This window comes from Tachypleus tridentatus, chromosome 13, assembly GCF_004210375.1.
Source record: "Tachypleus tridentatus isolate NWPU-2018 chromosome 13, ASM421037v1, whole genome shotgun sequence".
NCBI lineage: Eukaryota > Metazoa > Arthropoda > Merostomata > Xiphosura > Limulidae > Tachypleus > Tachypleus tridentatus.
This window is the reverse complement of record NC_134837.1, coordinates 185,051,177-185,066,084: the sequence shown is the minus strand read 5'-3', so window position 1 is coordinate 185,066,084 and position 14,908 is coordinate 185,051,177. Positions and strand designations below refer to the sequence as shown.

The window sequence follows — 14,908 nt, the reverse complement described above, 5'->3', positions numbered from 1 at the left end:
TCGGCATCTCAAAATTTGACCACAACAATATTTTTCACGTGTTTAATATCAATAAAGATTTTTAAAGTATTGTATGGGATTAGAAGTAGATATTATATGGTGTCAAAAGTAGATATTTTACAGAAGTAGGATTCATGGCTGAAAAATGTCGAGAAAGTCAAATTGTATTTGAAGTTCTTTCAGTAATGATGTATAATTTGTGAAAGTTTCTTTGTTTTAAATATCGCTCAGAGATACATGACGGCTATCCGCGCTAGCCATCCGTAATTTAGCAGTATTAGATTAAAGGAAAGGCGGCTAGATATCACCATACACCACCACTTTTTGGGCTATTCATTTACTAACAAATGGTGGGATTTATCGTTACGTACTAACGCTCCCACGGCTGGAATGGCGAGGATGTTTGGTGTGACGGGGATTCGAACCCGCGACCCTCCAATTACGAGTCGAGCCCCCTAACCACCATGCCGAACCCAATTTCTGTAAGAAAACAACAATATGAGAACGAGGTAAAAACTGAATGACAAATTCGAGAAGTAATGAAAACAGAGAACAGCAATTTAAAAATTGATAAAGAAATTACAATTATTACCCATCTTAAGAAAATACAACTATTTTGAAATTAAATCGAAGAATGTACCCAACTTTGTTGTCAGTTTAAAGCAGAACAAAATTGATGACGTACAGAATTTTACTGAAACCAATATTGTCATCCAATGTTTTGAGATTGCTATAAAAATAATAGTTGTTTTAAGATACCACGTGGGTATACATGTAGAACGGTTTTAATGACAGTTAGCACTTTACTCTATCACTCTCTTCCCTTATTCTTTGTTTAACCAGTTTTCAGCCAATGATCGCATTAGTTAAAGAGTCTATTGCTCTTTAAAAAACATGTTTCGTGCATAATACCACCGCTATATGTCCTGTAACACTTTTTATCACCCATATTCATCAATACATTACGCACATTGTTGTAATCTGGTTTAGCTTTAGAAGCTGATTTATCTCACCACTTACCTCACTTGTGTTGTAATCTGGTTTAACTTTAGAAGCTGATTTATCTCACCACTTACCTCACTTGTGTTGTAATCTGGTTTAACTTAAGGAGCTGATTTATCTCACCACTTACCTTACTTGTTTTGTAATCTGGTTTAACTTTAGAAGCTGATTTATAAAAAACGATTAAATACTATGTCTTAAGGGCTCGATATTTAATATTCACTCAGACACATGAGGTGATATCCTCAACATTTGGAATATTGTGAAGGCAGTAAATTTAAATGAGTTTAAGAAAACTTGATAAGTATATAGATAATAAGATCTAGCTTTAAGTTGTTTTCTTAAAAATTTAATTTAGTTTAGAATATGGAACAGGTAAGATCGTCCAATAGGTTTCATGTTGTCCCAAAACGTTATGTTATGTAATGTTATATTTCAATGAAAAGCTTTCACATATACGTTTCAGTGCTTTCAAAGCCCCTTGTTGTGCTTTGTTAAAGTATTATATTTTAATCAAAATATTTGATGTTGATGAGAAAAAGATATTTAAAAAACGAATAAATTTTATTTTTATAATATTTTACGGCAAATGAATTTTATTTTTGAAACTTTCTCAGTTAATGAGAGTTTCATATTTGTATCTTTACTGAAATTAATTTATTCACAGTTACCACCAATGTCAGTTACATGTACTAAATATACAAAGAAGACTTGGTTACATAAAAAAAAAAAGAATTTTGCACATTAACATGTCACATAACAAAAATAATTGAAGTGATATAAAAATCGTTGTGGATCGGCATGTACCAGAACTACGTTTAGACTTTGTTTTGCGGTGTTGCCTTCGCTAAATATTGACACACTCAAGCTATAAAGATGTGTTCAGATCAGGAATTAGAATTTCCAGGAAAGAGACCCTGAAATAAGCCGTACCTCAGCCGAGGTAAGAAAAAGTTGGTGATTTGGTGTTTTGTAACAGGTGAAAATCCACTAACACAAACATTGGTTGCAGAAGAAATCCTCGTGTCGTAGACTGCAGTGCGCAACATAATCGAGAAGGATCTTATCCTGAAAACCAACACATATCACGTGCAAACAAGTTGCTTCCACGACATATTCACACAACTGTTGCATACTTCAAGACACACCAGTGAAATTTCCGGACTTCTGCAAGATCAGACTGTTGGAGAAAGTGCTAAAAATAAACCATCTCCCACATACAATGGATGAATTATTGAAGGTTATCAAAAAGGAGTGATGTGCTTTGAACAGAACAGTCTTGTGATGAAATGTTTCCCAATGGAAACTCTGCTGCAGAGCTGTTGAGAAGATAAACAGTCTTCAGATACAGTATGACTGGATGTGGCGAAACATAATAAATTGTTTAATTTATTTTGTAAGAGCGGATATTTTGAGGTTTATATAGTCGACATTTTAAGGTGGTTTCATTTCGACCTTAAAGATTTTCAGAACTTCTAAGAACGGTACCCACTGCCTTCACCACAACTGGTTGCAGACAGTGAAAGGTAGTAGGGGTTAAGACTTTGTGGGTATAAGCACTCAGCTATATACCCTTAACTGATTTTCCATGTTTGTAGGCTAGTTTAACATCAACTTTTGGATTTTTTTCTGGTAAATGAGATATCCCTAACACATTTGGGAGCTATTACAACAGGCATTATCCATTATGTATTTACAGTAACAACTAGAACTAACGATGTTTATTTCTGTTAAATATATATTTAGAAATACATGTAACTTATACTGTTAAATCAGTATTGCGAAATTTCTGCCTATTCATTAAAGCTTTAGAAGATTCTCAAGCGTAAGAATCAACAACTTACTATGTGTCTATGTAAATACTAGTGATTGCTAGTATTGGTTAGGCCAACTGAAATTTCTAGAACCTCACTCGCCTAACACTTATAAGCCGGCACGTTAAAAGACAGTATATGTCGTTGGTTTGGTACAGTTGGTATACTAAAAACTTTGGAAGCCATAACTGTGATTAACGCTTATTAATCGGGAAACTACGGGTATTTGACCAGGAACGTTTATAGATCTCAAACATTACAGACCGTTTAACTTCAGCGGATTAACATTGGACATTAATATTTTTAAGAAGACATTATATAACTCAGCTGTGAAAACTCGCATGTGATCAGCGAAGAGCTAGCTAGCTCCCTGTTAAGAAAATTGTGCCTATATCTACGCAGAATTAATTCGCTCATCGTGAACCCTCGATAAAATACTAAGCAAGTTCCAAATCGGACAGAAGACACAATATTGCATGTAGGTTTGTACATAAATCATAATTTTTAATAACTATTTGTAGTAATCCTTATTATAAAATGTATTATTGTTTGTATAGTAAAATATATTTGTATTAAGAAAGAAAACTGTGTATCAATCTTGTTGGCAAATATCATAAATTTGATACATATCGACATTTAATTAACTTCTAAATTAAAATTTAACTCAATTTCAGACAATTTGAAGTCGTAATACGTAACATAATAAATTGGAGACTCGTCCGAGATGAATTATAATACGTAATAAACTTATTACATATATATAAGAACGCACTTAATAGAATGCGTATGCTTTTCTTATAGTAAAGCTACATGAGGCTATCTGCGCAGCCCACTGCGGGGAATCGAACCGCTGATTTTATTATTGTAAATCCGGAGACATACCGCTGTACTAGAGTGGGGCATAATAGAGTGGAAATACTACATGTAGTTGTAGAAGATAGTCTGTGTTTATCTAGTTCACACTGTAAAAAATGTTTCTGATAATATAAATAATTTATCATTGCTATATCTCTCGTATGCCAGGCGAGTCTTAATATAAATGAAAAACCTCATCCGTCTGGATTTAGCAGATATAGTGTGAATGATATAAGTTTTTCTTTACCGTCAACGAGCGGCAAGATATAAGAACTTACAAGTTCGTTGATTGTTCTTCAACAGTTATTGCAGGTTTAGTAATTATAAGTCTTTAATTTTGGTACAAATAAAATATTTTTATTAATTTTAATTATGTCATGAAAGATAAGGGTTTTATATAAAAAAGTTAATGTTTTAAAAGAAATACAACATATGGTGTATTTTACTAGCACCAGATGACGTTTGCTTACTGTTCGATAACAATTGTATCACTATTTAAAATCCTTGGAGCATGAGTTTAAGTTACTTATTATGTAATACATCATTATTTTTTCATCTTTTGGTGATGAAATACTTTTTAAGGTCTTCTTTTTGATGTAAATGTGTACATAACACAAATAATAATAATCATGAGTGCCTAATGATAAATCAGTTACCGATAACCATAGAGAGCATTGATTTTATTACTGTTGTTCATTCTTATTTTCTCACTTAATTTAAAATATAATTATTACAGTTTTGATATTTTAAAATTTAAATGTTATTTTTAGACTGCAGTTTTGTCTTTTCAACTTTACAGTGGTTTCTTGATTTTTATTTTATTTATATTTACACCACGATATTTGTTGTAAAGCGCCAAGCAATATTATCTGTGCGCATCGTGTGGATCGTAACCCTACGTTTAACATAAAAAGTGGTAAGAAATACTGCTTAGCTACCTTGAAACGTCACCACTGTATAATTTCTTTGGTACAGTTAAAAATCACCTACCTCTTGGTTTAATATTATAGACAAAATGGTAAAAAGTGGATGATTCAACGTTGTGAGAGATAGGTCTATGTTTATATGTTCCATGTTGTGTCGTTTAATTACATTCGTTGCACTTTTATTTTTCATTTCGTTCGTTTTAATCATGAACAGTAACTGAATTATTCCGCATTATATTTACGATCAGTCATAATGTGCCGACAATAACCCAACAAGATAATTAATATAACCCAGGAACCTAAATTCTGGACCAAGCAATAAATATATGAGACGCCTAGCTAGGCCTGTTATAAATTAAGATGCGAAAGACAGGGCTAGGCTTAGCTGTCATACATAATAACAACCCACTTGCTCAAGCATTAACACTTCCACTTTAAGTCAGTAAATCAACCAACGACCACCCTGTTCTAAGGATATTTAAGTAAGTAAACAATTTTTAATATCCGGTTCGTGGAAATTTTATTTATAATTAACGATGGATGTTGAATAATGAGATTTGCATTATACCATTAGATACAGTTTATAAAACCACAGTAGAATGGTACTAGGATGAATGATATGTAAAATTAAATATGCATCTATTGTTCAATTTACCAGGTAGAATGTTTTTATGCCTGTTGATTGAAACTTACAATATTTAAACATTTATAATCTCGAGAGGAGTAGTCTTAAATGATGTATGGTTTTAAAAGCTATTAGACATAGCACTGGTTTCACAATATGTGTAGATAATACTATCGTGATGATGTACGATAACACGATATTTCAGCAAGTGCAAAGTGTCTGTCTGTAATTTAGCATAAACTACCCAGTGGACTATTTATACTCTGCCCACCACGGGTATCGAAACTCAGTTGATAGCATTCTAAGTCCGCAGACGTGTCGCTGTGCCACTTGGGGGCGTGAAGGAATCAGCTTAGGTTTTAAATGATTTGTTTGATTTTGAATTTAGCACAAAGCTACTCGAGGGGTATCTGTGTTCGCCGTCCCTAATTTAGCAGTGCAAGACTAGAGGGAAGGCAGCTAGTCATCACCACCCACCGCCAACTGTTGGGCTACTCTTTTACCAACGAATAGTGGGATTGACCCTCACTTATAACGCCCCCACGGTTGAAAGGGCGAGCATGTTTGGCGCGACGGGGATGCGAACCCGCAACCCTCAGATTACGAATCGCACGCCTTAACACGCTTGGCCATGCCGGGCCGGTTGTAAATGAAAAAAAAGGTACATCTCCCAACCATGGCGTAATGTTTTTCACCATCAGAAAAATAAAAGACTTCACTTTTCATTTTTATGGAAACTGTTTCAACGGTAGAAATTTTTCTCAATTTAGGAAGATCACAAAAGAAAATGATATTGTCAATAGACGCAGCACTTGGTATTCTTTTAGGCAAGATTAGAGTAAAAGAATCAATGAGACCTTTGTTTCCCTTTCTCTATTAACTATGTTTTGTGCACCTGCAATACCAAGCGCAGGGCGTCTCTAAATCCGATTCGAATTCATTGCTCATCACGATCTCTAAGTGTCTACCCTCAAATTGAAATTATTTTAGGCAGAACTAGAGTAAATCCACCTGTGATATCTTGGGCGTGATCAAATAAATCAGTCGAAAGGGCTTGCCCTCTTGAGTCTTAAAACTATAGTTAGATCTAAAATCTGTCAAGAGATGACTGAGCTATGAGCTAAAAATTTGGACTTGAAAATAACAAAAACAAAAACTCACAACTATTTTATGAAATCAAAATTTGAATATAAAAATGTAATAAATAAAAATAAAGAGGTAGAAATAAGCAAAGCAAATTAAGACGAGTATGTCCCTTATAGACTTCCGCAAAATGTAGTATTTTATTTTTTTACACGTTTGGTTTTGGTATGAATTGTTCGATGACATTTGGTACCCCTCTTGGTACAAAATGTACCATATTATTTCTTAAGTTACTTATTTAATCCTGGTTTTTTGTGATTAACTTCCTTTGATTAGAAGTTATTGATGAGGAAATGAAATAATAATCGTGTTATTTACGTACTTATTGCTTAAAAATCGATTTTATAGTAATGTTAGTTTCTGTTTTTAGTAATAACAGTTGAGTCTGTGGACGTTTATGTTATCAGTTTCAAGCGTATGTGTGGCTGGAACGTTTCTATCTACTCAGACCACTAGAAAGTTGGCTATCTTCTCTCGCCTGAATTTACATGTAGTGTTTAAGACTACATATGGATATTGTTCGTGATCGAACATAAGGTTGTACAATAAGCTAGAATTTTAGCATTATAAGCTTTCAAGCCTTTGGTGGCCTAACGAATATAAATCATTCTAAATATATACAATTATTACATTCAAACAATGACTACATTATAGTGGTAAGTTAGGTCACTGAATCAAATCTTTTTACTAAGATATGTACTTTTTGACCTAGATTTTTGCCAAAGTGTATTTTTATTCTATAGAATCAGCCACTAAGTTATGTTGACTGTACATTTGGCTGTTTAATGTCTTGGTAATGAAGAGCTTATACGTTTGTTGGTGGGAAATATATTACAACTTAATTAAACTGTATTTATTATATAATGTGTAGCAGAAAAATAATATACGTAGTTAGTTAACCACCTCATACCAGAAGCTTTAAATTCGTTTGGAAAACAAACAGTATATAAATTATTTCTATAACTTTCAAACTGCAGTAAGTTACTATTATATGCGCACAGCCGCCCTTAATTTAGAGCTATTAAACTGGAAGGTGGATCCAAACAGTGTACATCTTATAGAGCCCCCTTCCGCCTCGTCCCACACACATTTCCAAAGTGTGAAGTAAAATGCGAGCCGTGAATCTTCGAAATAACATTTGGGCCACTTTCACCACCAGGTCACTCCGTACTGCCAAACCATAAGCAAAGCAATCTTGAATGTAGGCTAAGAAACTAATGGTTAAATGAACAGTTTTGTAAATACAAAATGGAATAGTGTGATATACGGAGTTAGAATATAACTTTGCCGTGAACTTCTTTCTCGTAGATAATGTGCTTCAAACAACTGGAGAGATTTAAATCTTTTAAGTTTTGAAGAAATTTTGGATACATAAAACTAACTAGCTTTATTAAGCAAGGTATTCAAAGGCGAATTTTCATCACTACCAGAGATCTAATGTTACATGACCTGGTGTATTTATATATTCAGGTTGAAGACATGGCCAGTTTTGCCACGTGTCCACGAAAATTCTGATTCGGATGTTCTTAACTGGTAGTCGATGGAAGGGCTTCAAGGGGTCCGTGAACCGGGGGCAAAAAAAAAAGGAAAAAAGTTTATTCGTTTATATGTTTGTGTGTGTGTGCGCGCTCGTGGGTATTTGTTTATGCGCATTTTTCTGGGGAGGGTAAACGGTAATTTCACTTTCACACCGGGGTACAATGTGGCTTGATCGACTTTATCAGAGAAAACTCTTTCGAGTTTAATAACTGGAACAGGCGATGCTACTTTCATGAGTTTACATCCCGTGAAAAAAACAAAACAAAAACGAAGCTATTGGCCCATCAATAATGGTCTTTCTAACACCATGCTTAGTCCAAACGCTCCATGTTCTTAACAATAAATCCATATTTACAATTTGAAAACAAATGTACCAGAACACGTATGATAGTAGAAATGAGATATATAATAGTGGCCCAGCATAGCCAAGTGGGTTAAGGCGTTCAACTCGTATTCCGAGGCTCACGGGTTCGAATTCCTGTTGCACCAAACATGCTCGCCGTTTCTAAATAACATACGTGTTCCATGAAGTACAGAATCCATGTGGTTTATTTGGTACCAGCAGTCTTCGGAATATTAAACTCTCCAAGAGTTCTAAATAACATACGTGTTCCATGAAGTACAGAATCCATGTGGTTTATTTGGTACCAGCAGTCTTCTGAACATCAAACTCTCCAAGAGTTCTAAATAACATACGTGTTCCATGAAGTACAGAATCCATGTGGTTTATTTGGTACCAGCAGTCTTCTGAACATCAAACTCTTCAAGAGTTCTAAATAACATACGTGTTCCATGAAGTACAGAATCCATGTGGTTTATTTGGTACCAGCAGTCTTCGGAATATTAAACTCTCCAAGAGTTCTAAATAACATACATGTTCCATGAAGTACAGAATCCATGTGGTTTATTTGGTACCAGCAGTCTTCTGAACATCAAACTCTCCAAGAGTTCTAAATAACATACGTGTTCCATGAAGTACAGAATCCATATGGTTTATTTGCTTACTTTAAGTCTCATTTATAGTCTTATAATTAGTGGGTATGGATATCTTGTAAGAGTCGTTATTTTTTTTTTTTTTTTGCTTTGGAACCTTTCCTACATGATTTGTCTTGAAGTATATTATTAGGTAAGGAAAAGCACCAGCATGGTCAGGTGGCTAAGATGCTCAACTCGTAAGCTGAGGGTCGCGGGTTCGAATTCCTATTGTACCAAACAGGTTCGCCCTTTCAGCCGTGGAGACGTTATAATGTCACCGTAAATCCCACTATTCGTTGGGAAAAGAGTAGCTCAAGAGTTGGCGGTAGGTGGTGATTACTAACTGCCTTTCCTCTAGCATTACACTGCTAAATTAGGGACGGCTAGCGCAGATAGTCCTCGAGTAGCTTTGCGCGAAATTCAAAAAACAAACAACCACGTTTCGATACCCGTTGTGAGCAGGACATAGAGAGCCTGTTGTGTAGCTTTCGGCTTAACAACAACCAATCAAAATAATTTTGTCTGTTTATATATATATTTCAAGACGTAAACACAATAATTTTGACAGTTTAGAAGGTTTTTAGTTTCAAACTATTCTACTGAGACAACAATGCTAAATAATCTTTTTTATGTAAAAACAACTAATGATAAAAAAACCAAAAAATATTTGAGTATTATAAACAGTAATAGTAAGGAAATAACAAAACACGGTTTGGGTCACTAAAAAACTCGTTGTTTAGAGTGTGCTTTTCTTACATAAAAGCCATAACGGGCAATCTGCTGAGCCCACCGAGGAGATCGTTGTATAGGGAGAAAAGAGATGTATAATTATTCATGCGCACTGCTCAGTCTCATATTATAATACGAATAGAAAGACTGAATTCTCTGACGTATTTAAAAATGATTGTCGCACTCACTGAAACTTGGCGATAACATTAATTCAAATTGTTGTAAAATGTATTGTGTCGCTAAAGTAGGATTACACTGAAATTCAACAATAACATTACTTCAATTTGTTGTAAAGTGTATTGTGTCGCTAAAGTAGGCTTAGGCTAAAGTTCAACAATAACATTGACTCAAAATGTTGTAAAGTTTGTTGTGTTGCTAATGTAGGCTTAGGCTAAAGTTCAACAATAACATTGACTCAAAATGTTGTAAAGTTTGTTGTGTTGCTGAAGTTCAACAATAACATTAATTCAATTTATTTTTTTTTCGTACCTTCCACTTTTTGCACACCACCACCGCTGTCGAAATTCTCTGAGTGCAGTTTAATTTTCAAATACAATTTTGAACAACTAAACCAGTAGACATATGTTAGACGAGTTGTTTATTTATTATTAAGCACAAAGCTACACAATGGGCTATATTTACTTTTCACACCATGAGTATCGAAACCCGGTTGTTAGCGTAGTAAGTATTCAGACATCCCACTGTGCCACTGGAGACATGTGAGACGAGAAAAAAAATCAAAACTTAATGAAATGCTAATAGAAGTACAAAACTCTGGAACTAGAAATGAAGTGGAAGATTTTATTTTTGAATTTCGCGCAAAGCTACACGAGGGCTATCTGTGCTAGCCGTCCCTAATTTAGCAGTGTAAGACTAGAGGGAAGGCAACTAGTCATCACCACCTACCGCCATCTCTTGGGCTACTCTTTTACCAACAAATAGTGGGATTAATCAGCACATAATAACGCCCCCTCAGCTTAAAGAGCGAGCATGTTCGGTGTGACAGGGATTCGAACCCGCGACTCTCAGATTACGAGTCGAGTGCTCTAACCTCCAGGCCGTACCCCGGACCCACGTGCTTGGTGTACACAGTCTATTTGAGATAGCTTTGTTTTGTATATATATTCATAAACATGGCATAAAACATTCATGAACATATATAAAATATTCTGAAACTAAATAATAGGGTTAAGAGAAAGAGAACGTTACAAGTGTGATAGACACGTCGATAAGTTTTAACTGCAAAAGCTAAACCAAACACTTTGGTTTTCTTATATATTACTCTTACTTGCTGTTGAAATATTCTAATTTTGTCGAGTACATGCTGAAGTCAAGACTCAGCCCTTAACGAAGATTAATTTAATAGAGCATACAAAACTTATGTTTACTGAAATTTTTCTCGCTCAACTTGAAATGGACCAATCACAGTGGGAAAAACCTACGTCATCATTTTCTCTTATACTCTCGAACTATGAATGTGAAAGTGTCAGGGAAGGAAGGGACGTAGGCGATGTTGTACTTTGTAGTGGTTAAAAGAAATCACAACATGTGCCTAAAGTATTACTTTTATGTTTCATTTCAAATAACTCTATGGAATATATGGATTTGAGTCTGCCTGAAAAAACAACTCATGTTTCCTGTTGTATCCGAAGGTGTTACAACATCACCAACCTAGCCTACGTTTCATCGCGTGGGGTCTGAAGAAACTTTGTAAAATCTGAGAAGCTGTCGCCATGTCTCGGATAAAGGAGTCAGAGAGTTATCAGGTGTGTCGCCAGACTGTGGAAATGGAGCTGTTTAAAACATTGGGTGTTCAAGACTGCCAGAAAATAACTGACGAAGCTGTAAGACATTTAGTCACGGCAATGCCGTACTGCAACTTTAAATTGTTAAACTTAGTTTTTGTTCTGGTATCACGGACTATGGTTTGAAACATTTAGCGCGTTTGACACCTGTAAGTGAACTCAATCTTCGTAGCTGTGACAACATTTCTGATATTGGAATGGCTTATTTGGCAAAAGAGTGACCATACTGGACGCGAGTTTTTGTGATTAGGTAAGTGACCAGGGTCTTCTATATTTATCCCAAAGTTTGTTTAACCTGCTCAGCCACAGCCTTAACACGTGCCCAATTAGTGACGAAAGTCTCAGCCGTGTAGCACGCACGTTATCATATCTACGTATCCTAAACACTGGTTAGTATTGTAGGGTCACAGCGGATAGTCTTCATCATCTATACGGGTTTGCCAAGACCACAACAGTTGGGTTCAAGAAAATTATGTAGATACTAAACCTTTGTGTCTCAAACCTCGGCTTATGGCAAGGAAGCAAAAACAAACTAAACCTTGAAGTGCTCTAAAAGTAGAACTATGTGTAAGATGTGAGGGACACGTGTGCATGTACGTCCATGGGAGGTCGTCTCCGTGATATACATATATTTAGTGTGTTTGTCACCGTCCGTATGGTTAATTTGATAATTCTAATAGTCAGAGTTAATATTAAATTTGTTTGTATATTTCCAGGAAAATAAAAAGGAAAGGCCTTGTGATTTATACTTATAACAAATAGACCTGCATCATTGTCAGGTACTTTAGATCACTATAAATATTTAGTATATTAATATTACTTTGTTGTTTTTAATGTACAAATAAATATATTGTGAATTACAAAGTCGGTATATTGAGGGTTTGGAAATGTATACTGTAATATGTACAATGTAATAAAAGTTGTTGTAAGCTTAAGATTCTTAAAAATTGTTTAAAATTTAATAATTAATAAAACTGAATAATGAATCGCGAGTTATGTAAGTTGTGTATTTATATTTATTGGTTATACTGAAAGTGAAAAATACAAGAATGAAAAAGGATTGTAATAAAGTGATGTGGACTTGTCTCTGTCACTAGGCGTCGCTAGTAACCGAAATCTGCAACACCGGACCCTTGTTAACGTCATAAACGTGCTAAAGGCGTGTTGTTAAACCTTGGTTGTGTAAAATAGTGGAAAGTACAGACTGTAAAGAACCGTTAAGCCTTATTGTACAAAGTATTAGTGTAATATTATTGTTAAAGCTATGTTTAAAAACGGTAGTAAAAATATGAACATTGTTAACAATAGGAAAGGTATAACAAAGTGACTGTGGAAACAACTGTTAATGTTATTTATTTTGAAGCAACTGAATGTAGATATATATATTATATGTAATTTAACGTTAATATTTAAAGCCATACATACTACATTTATTACATTTAACTTGTATAGTACTTCATTTAGTATTTCTTTATCTTGCATCGTTATGTTTTCTAAGATAAAATTTTAAATCGCGGAAAACAAGTCACATTTTTTAAATATTGTTTGTGATTGAAGATTTATCCATTATGTTTTGTTTCTCATTACTTGGTTTATCAGCCCACTGTTGCTTGTAGGGAAATCATATCTGATTAAGTGAACATCTTATTTTAGGCAGATTTGTGTGTTAAACCTAACTAAAAACCAGTACCATTTATGACTTACGTAGTATGTCTTGTATTATTAGGAAACCATTAACGGTAACAAGGAACCTACTGGTCCATCTAAGCCATCCTATCAACTATACTGAACTGTAAAATATAAATAAAGCACGCGGAGACAACACTTATTATTCAAAAATTCTTCAAGCCTTCATTGAAACTCTCATAAATTTGTTGTATTAACTCATTCCAAAGTCCCAGCGCCAAAAATGTAACTGTTTTTAGTGCTAGTGTCCTCAGTGTTAAATATAAAATATGATGAATCAACACTATTAATTCCCTCTACAATCTTAAACACTTCAATCAAACCGTCCCCAAACTTTTATTTTTTCAAGAGAAAACAGTTTCAGAGATCCTAACTATATATTACATTGTGTAAAGCATCACAACGGTCTGTCTCTGTTCTGTTTGTTTCTGGGATCAAACTCTGAATGTAAGCACCACAAACTCCCGTGTTTATGCTGAGCCATGAACGGGAGGGAGCATTTTAAAGGCGCCAAACAATATAGTTACTTAGAAGTCCTAATATGTGTGATGTTTACTAGTACACGCATAATAACACTGGGATTATATATCTAAATAGAATTTCAAGCTACGTCAAAGAATACCGTACATACAAATGTCAGTTAGTGTAACATCAGTAACAATTTGTACAACTACCTGATGGTCTACTGACAAGTTACTTGGTAGGTCAACGTTGAGTCTAAGGGCTTAGATCGTTAAAAATAGATTTTCGATACCTGCAGTGGGCAGAGCATTTATAGCCCATTTCGTAGCTTTGATCTTAACAACAAGTAATTCTAATAATCAGGTGAGTGAAATTATTTTAAAATTCTGTTGAAAAAGCGCTTGCCGGGTTAGCAGATAGTTGGCCAGGTGGTTAAGGCACTTGACTCGTAATCCGGAGGTCCCGGGTTTGAATCCTCATTACACCAAACATGTTTTCCCCTTTTAGCCATGGAGGTGTTATAATGTGACGATCACTCCCACCATTCGTTGGTAAAAGAGTAGCCCATGAGTTGGCGGTGGGTGGTGATGACTAGCTGCCTTCTCTCTGGTCTTATACTGCTGAATTATGAAGGAGTAGCGCAGATAGCCCTTGAGTTGCTTTGCGCGAAATTCAAAACAAACCAAAGCAGTTAGTGTTACGAAATTTGCAACAGTAAAATTCTTAGTTTGATTCCCGGCGGTAGTTAGAGCTAATATAGTCTATTCTGTAGGTTTCTCACTAAAAACTTTGACAGATGACCAGTTTTTGTTTTTTAGTTTTGTAAAAGTTGACCATTGTCATATATATTTTACTGCAAGACATCGCCCACTGTTTATATATTTTGCTCCAAGTGTTCTTTCATTTTTGTTTGTATTTTGTTCTAAGATTTCATTGATTTTGAATTTATATTAATATATTTTTAATAAGGTGTTTTTTGTTCTTTCAAAGAAACGGGGATAACATATTTTCAAATATCGAATAGTGTCAGAGTTTGTTTTGAATTTCGCACAGGGCTACGCCAGGGCTATTTGTTTTAGCCGTCCTACATTAAGCAGTGTAAGGTTAGAGGGAAGGCAGCTAGTCATCACCACCCACCGCTAATGTACAGTTTTAGCCGAATACAACTCTCAAAATATAGAACTCTCCTATCTCTGTATTCTTACGACTTAATATAAATTGCATCTCAAGCATTTTTATGTCTGTTATATTCCAACCGGCCTGATGAGCCCTGGTATTAGACGAAAGGCCTCGTCGTCTCTGAAGATAGTGTGGTTTAAATACTGTTATGATTTCTTTACTTTCACT

At 34.8% G+C, this 14,908-nt stretch overlaps 1 protein-coding gene and 1 pseudogene across 1 annotated transcript in view; one reads left to right on the top strand and one right to left on the bottom strand.

Annotated features, from left to right (window-relative positions):
• Nucleotides 1-14,908, bottom strand: part of LOC143238131 (protein Wnt-5b-like) — a 158,529-nt gene that overhangs the window by 105,517 nt on the left and 38,104 nt on the right. The gene's annotated exons all lie outside the window — the stretch shown is intronic.
• On the top strand, nt 1,369-13,900 carry LOC143236400 (F-box/LRR-repeat protein 14-like; annotated as a pseudogene).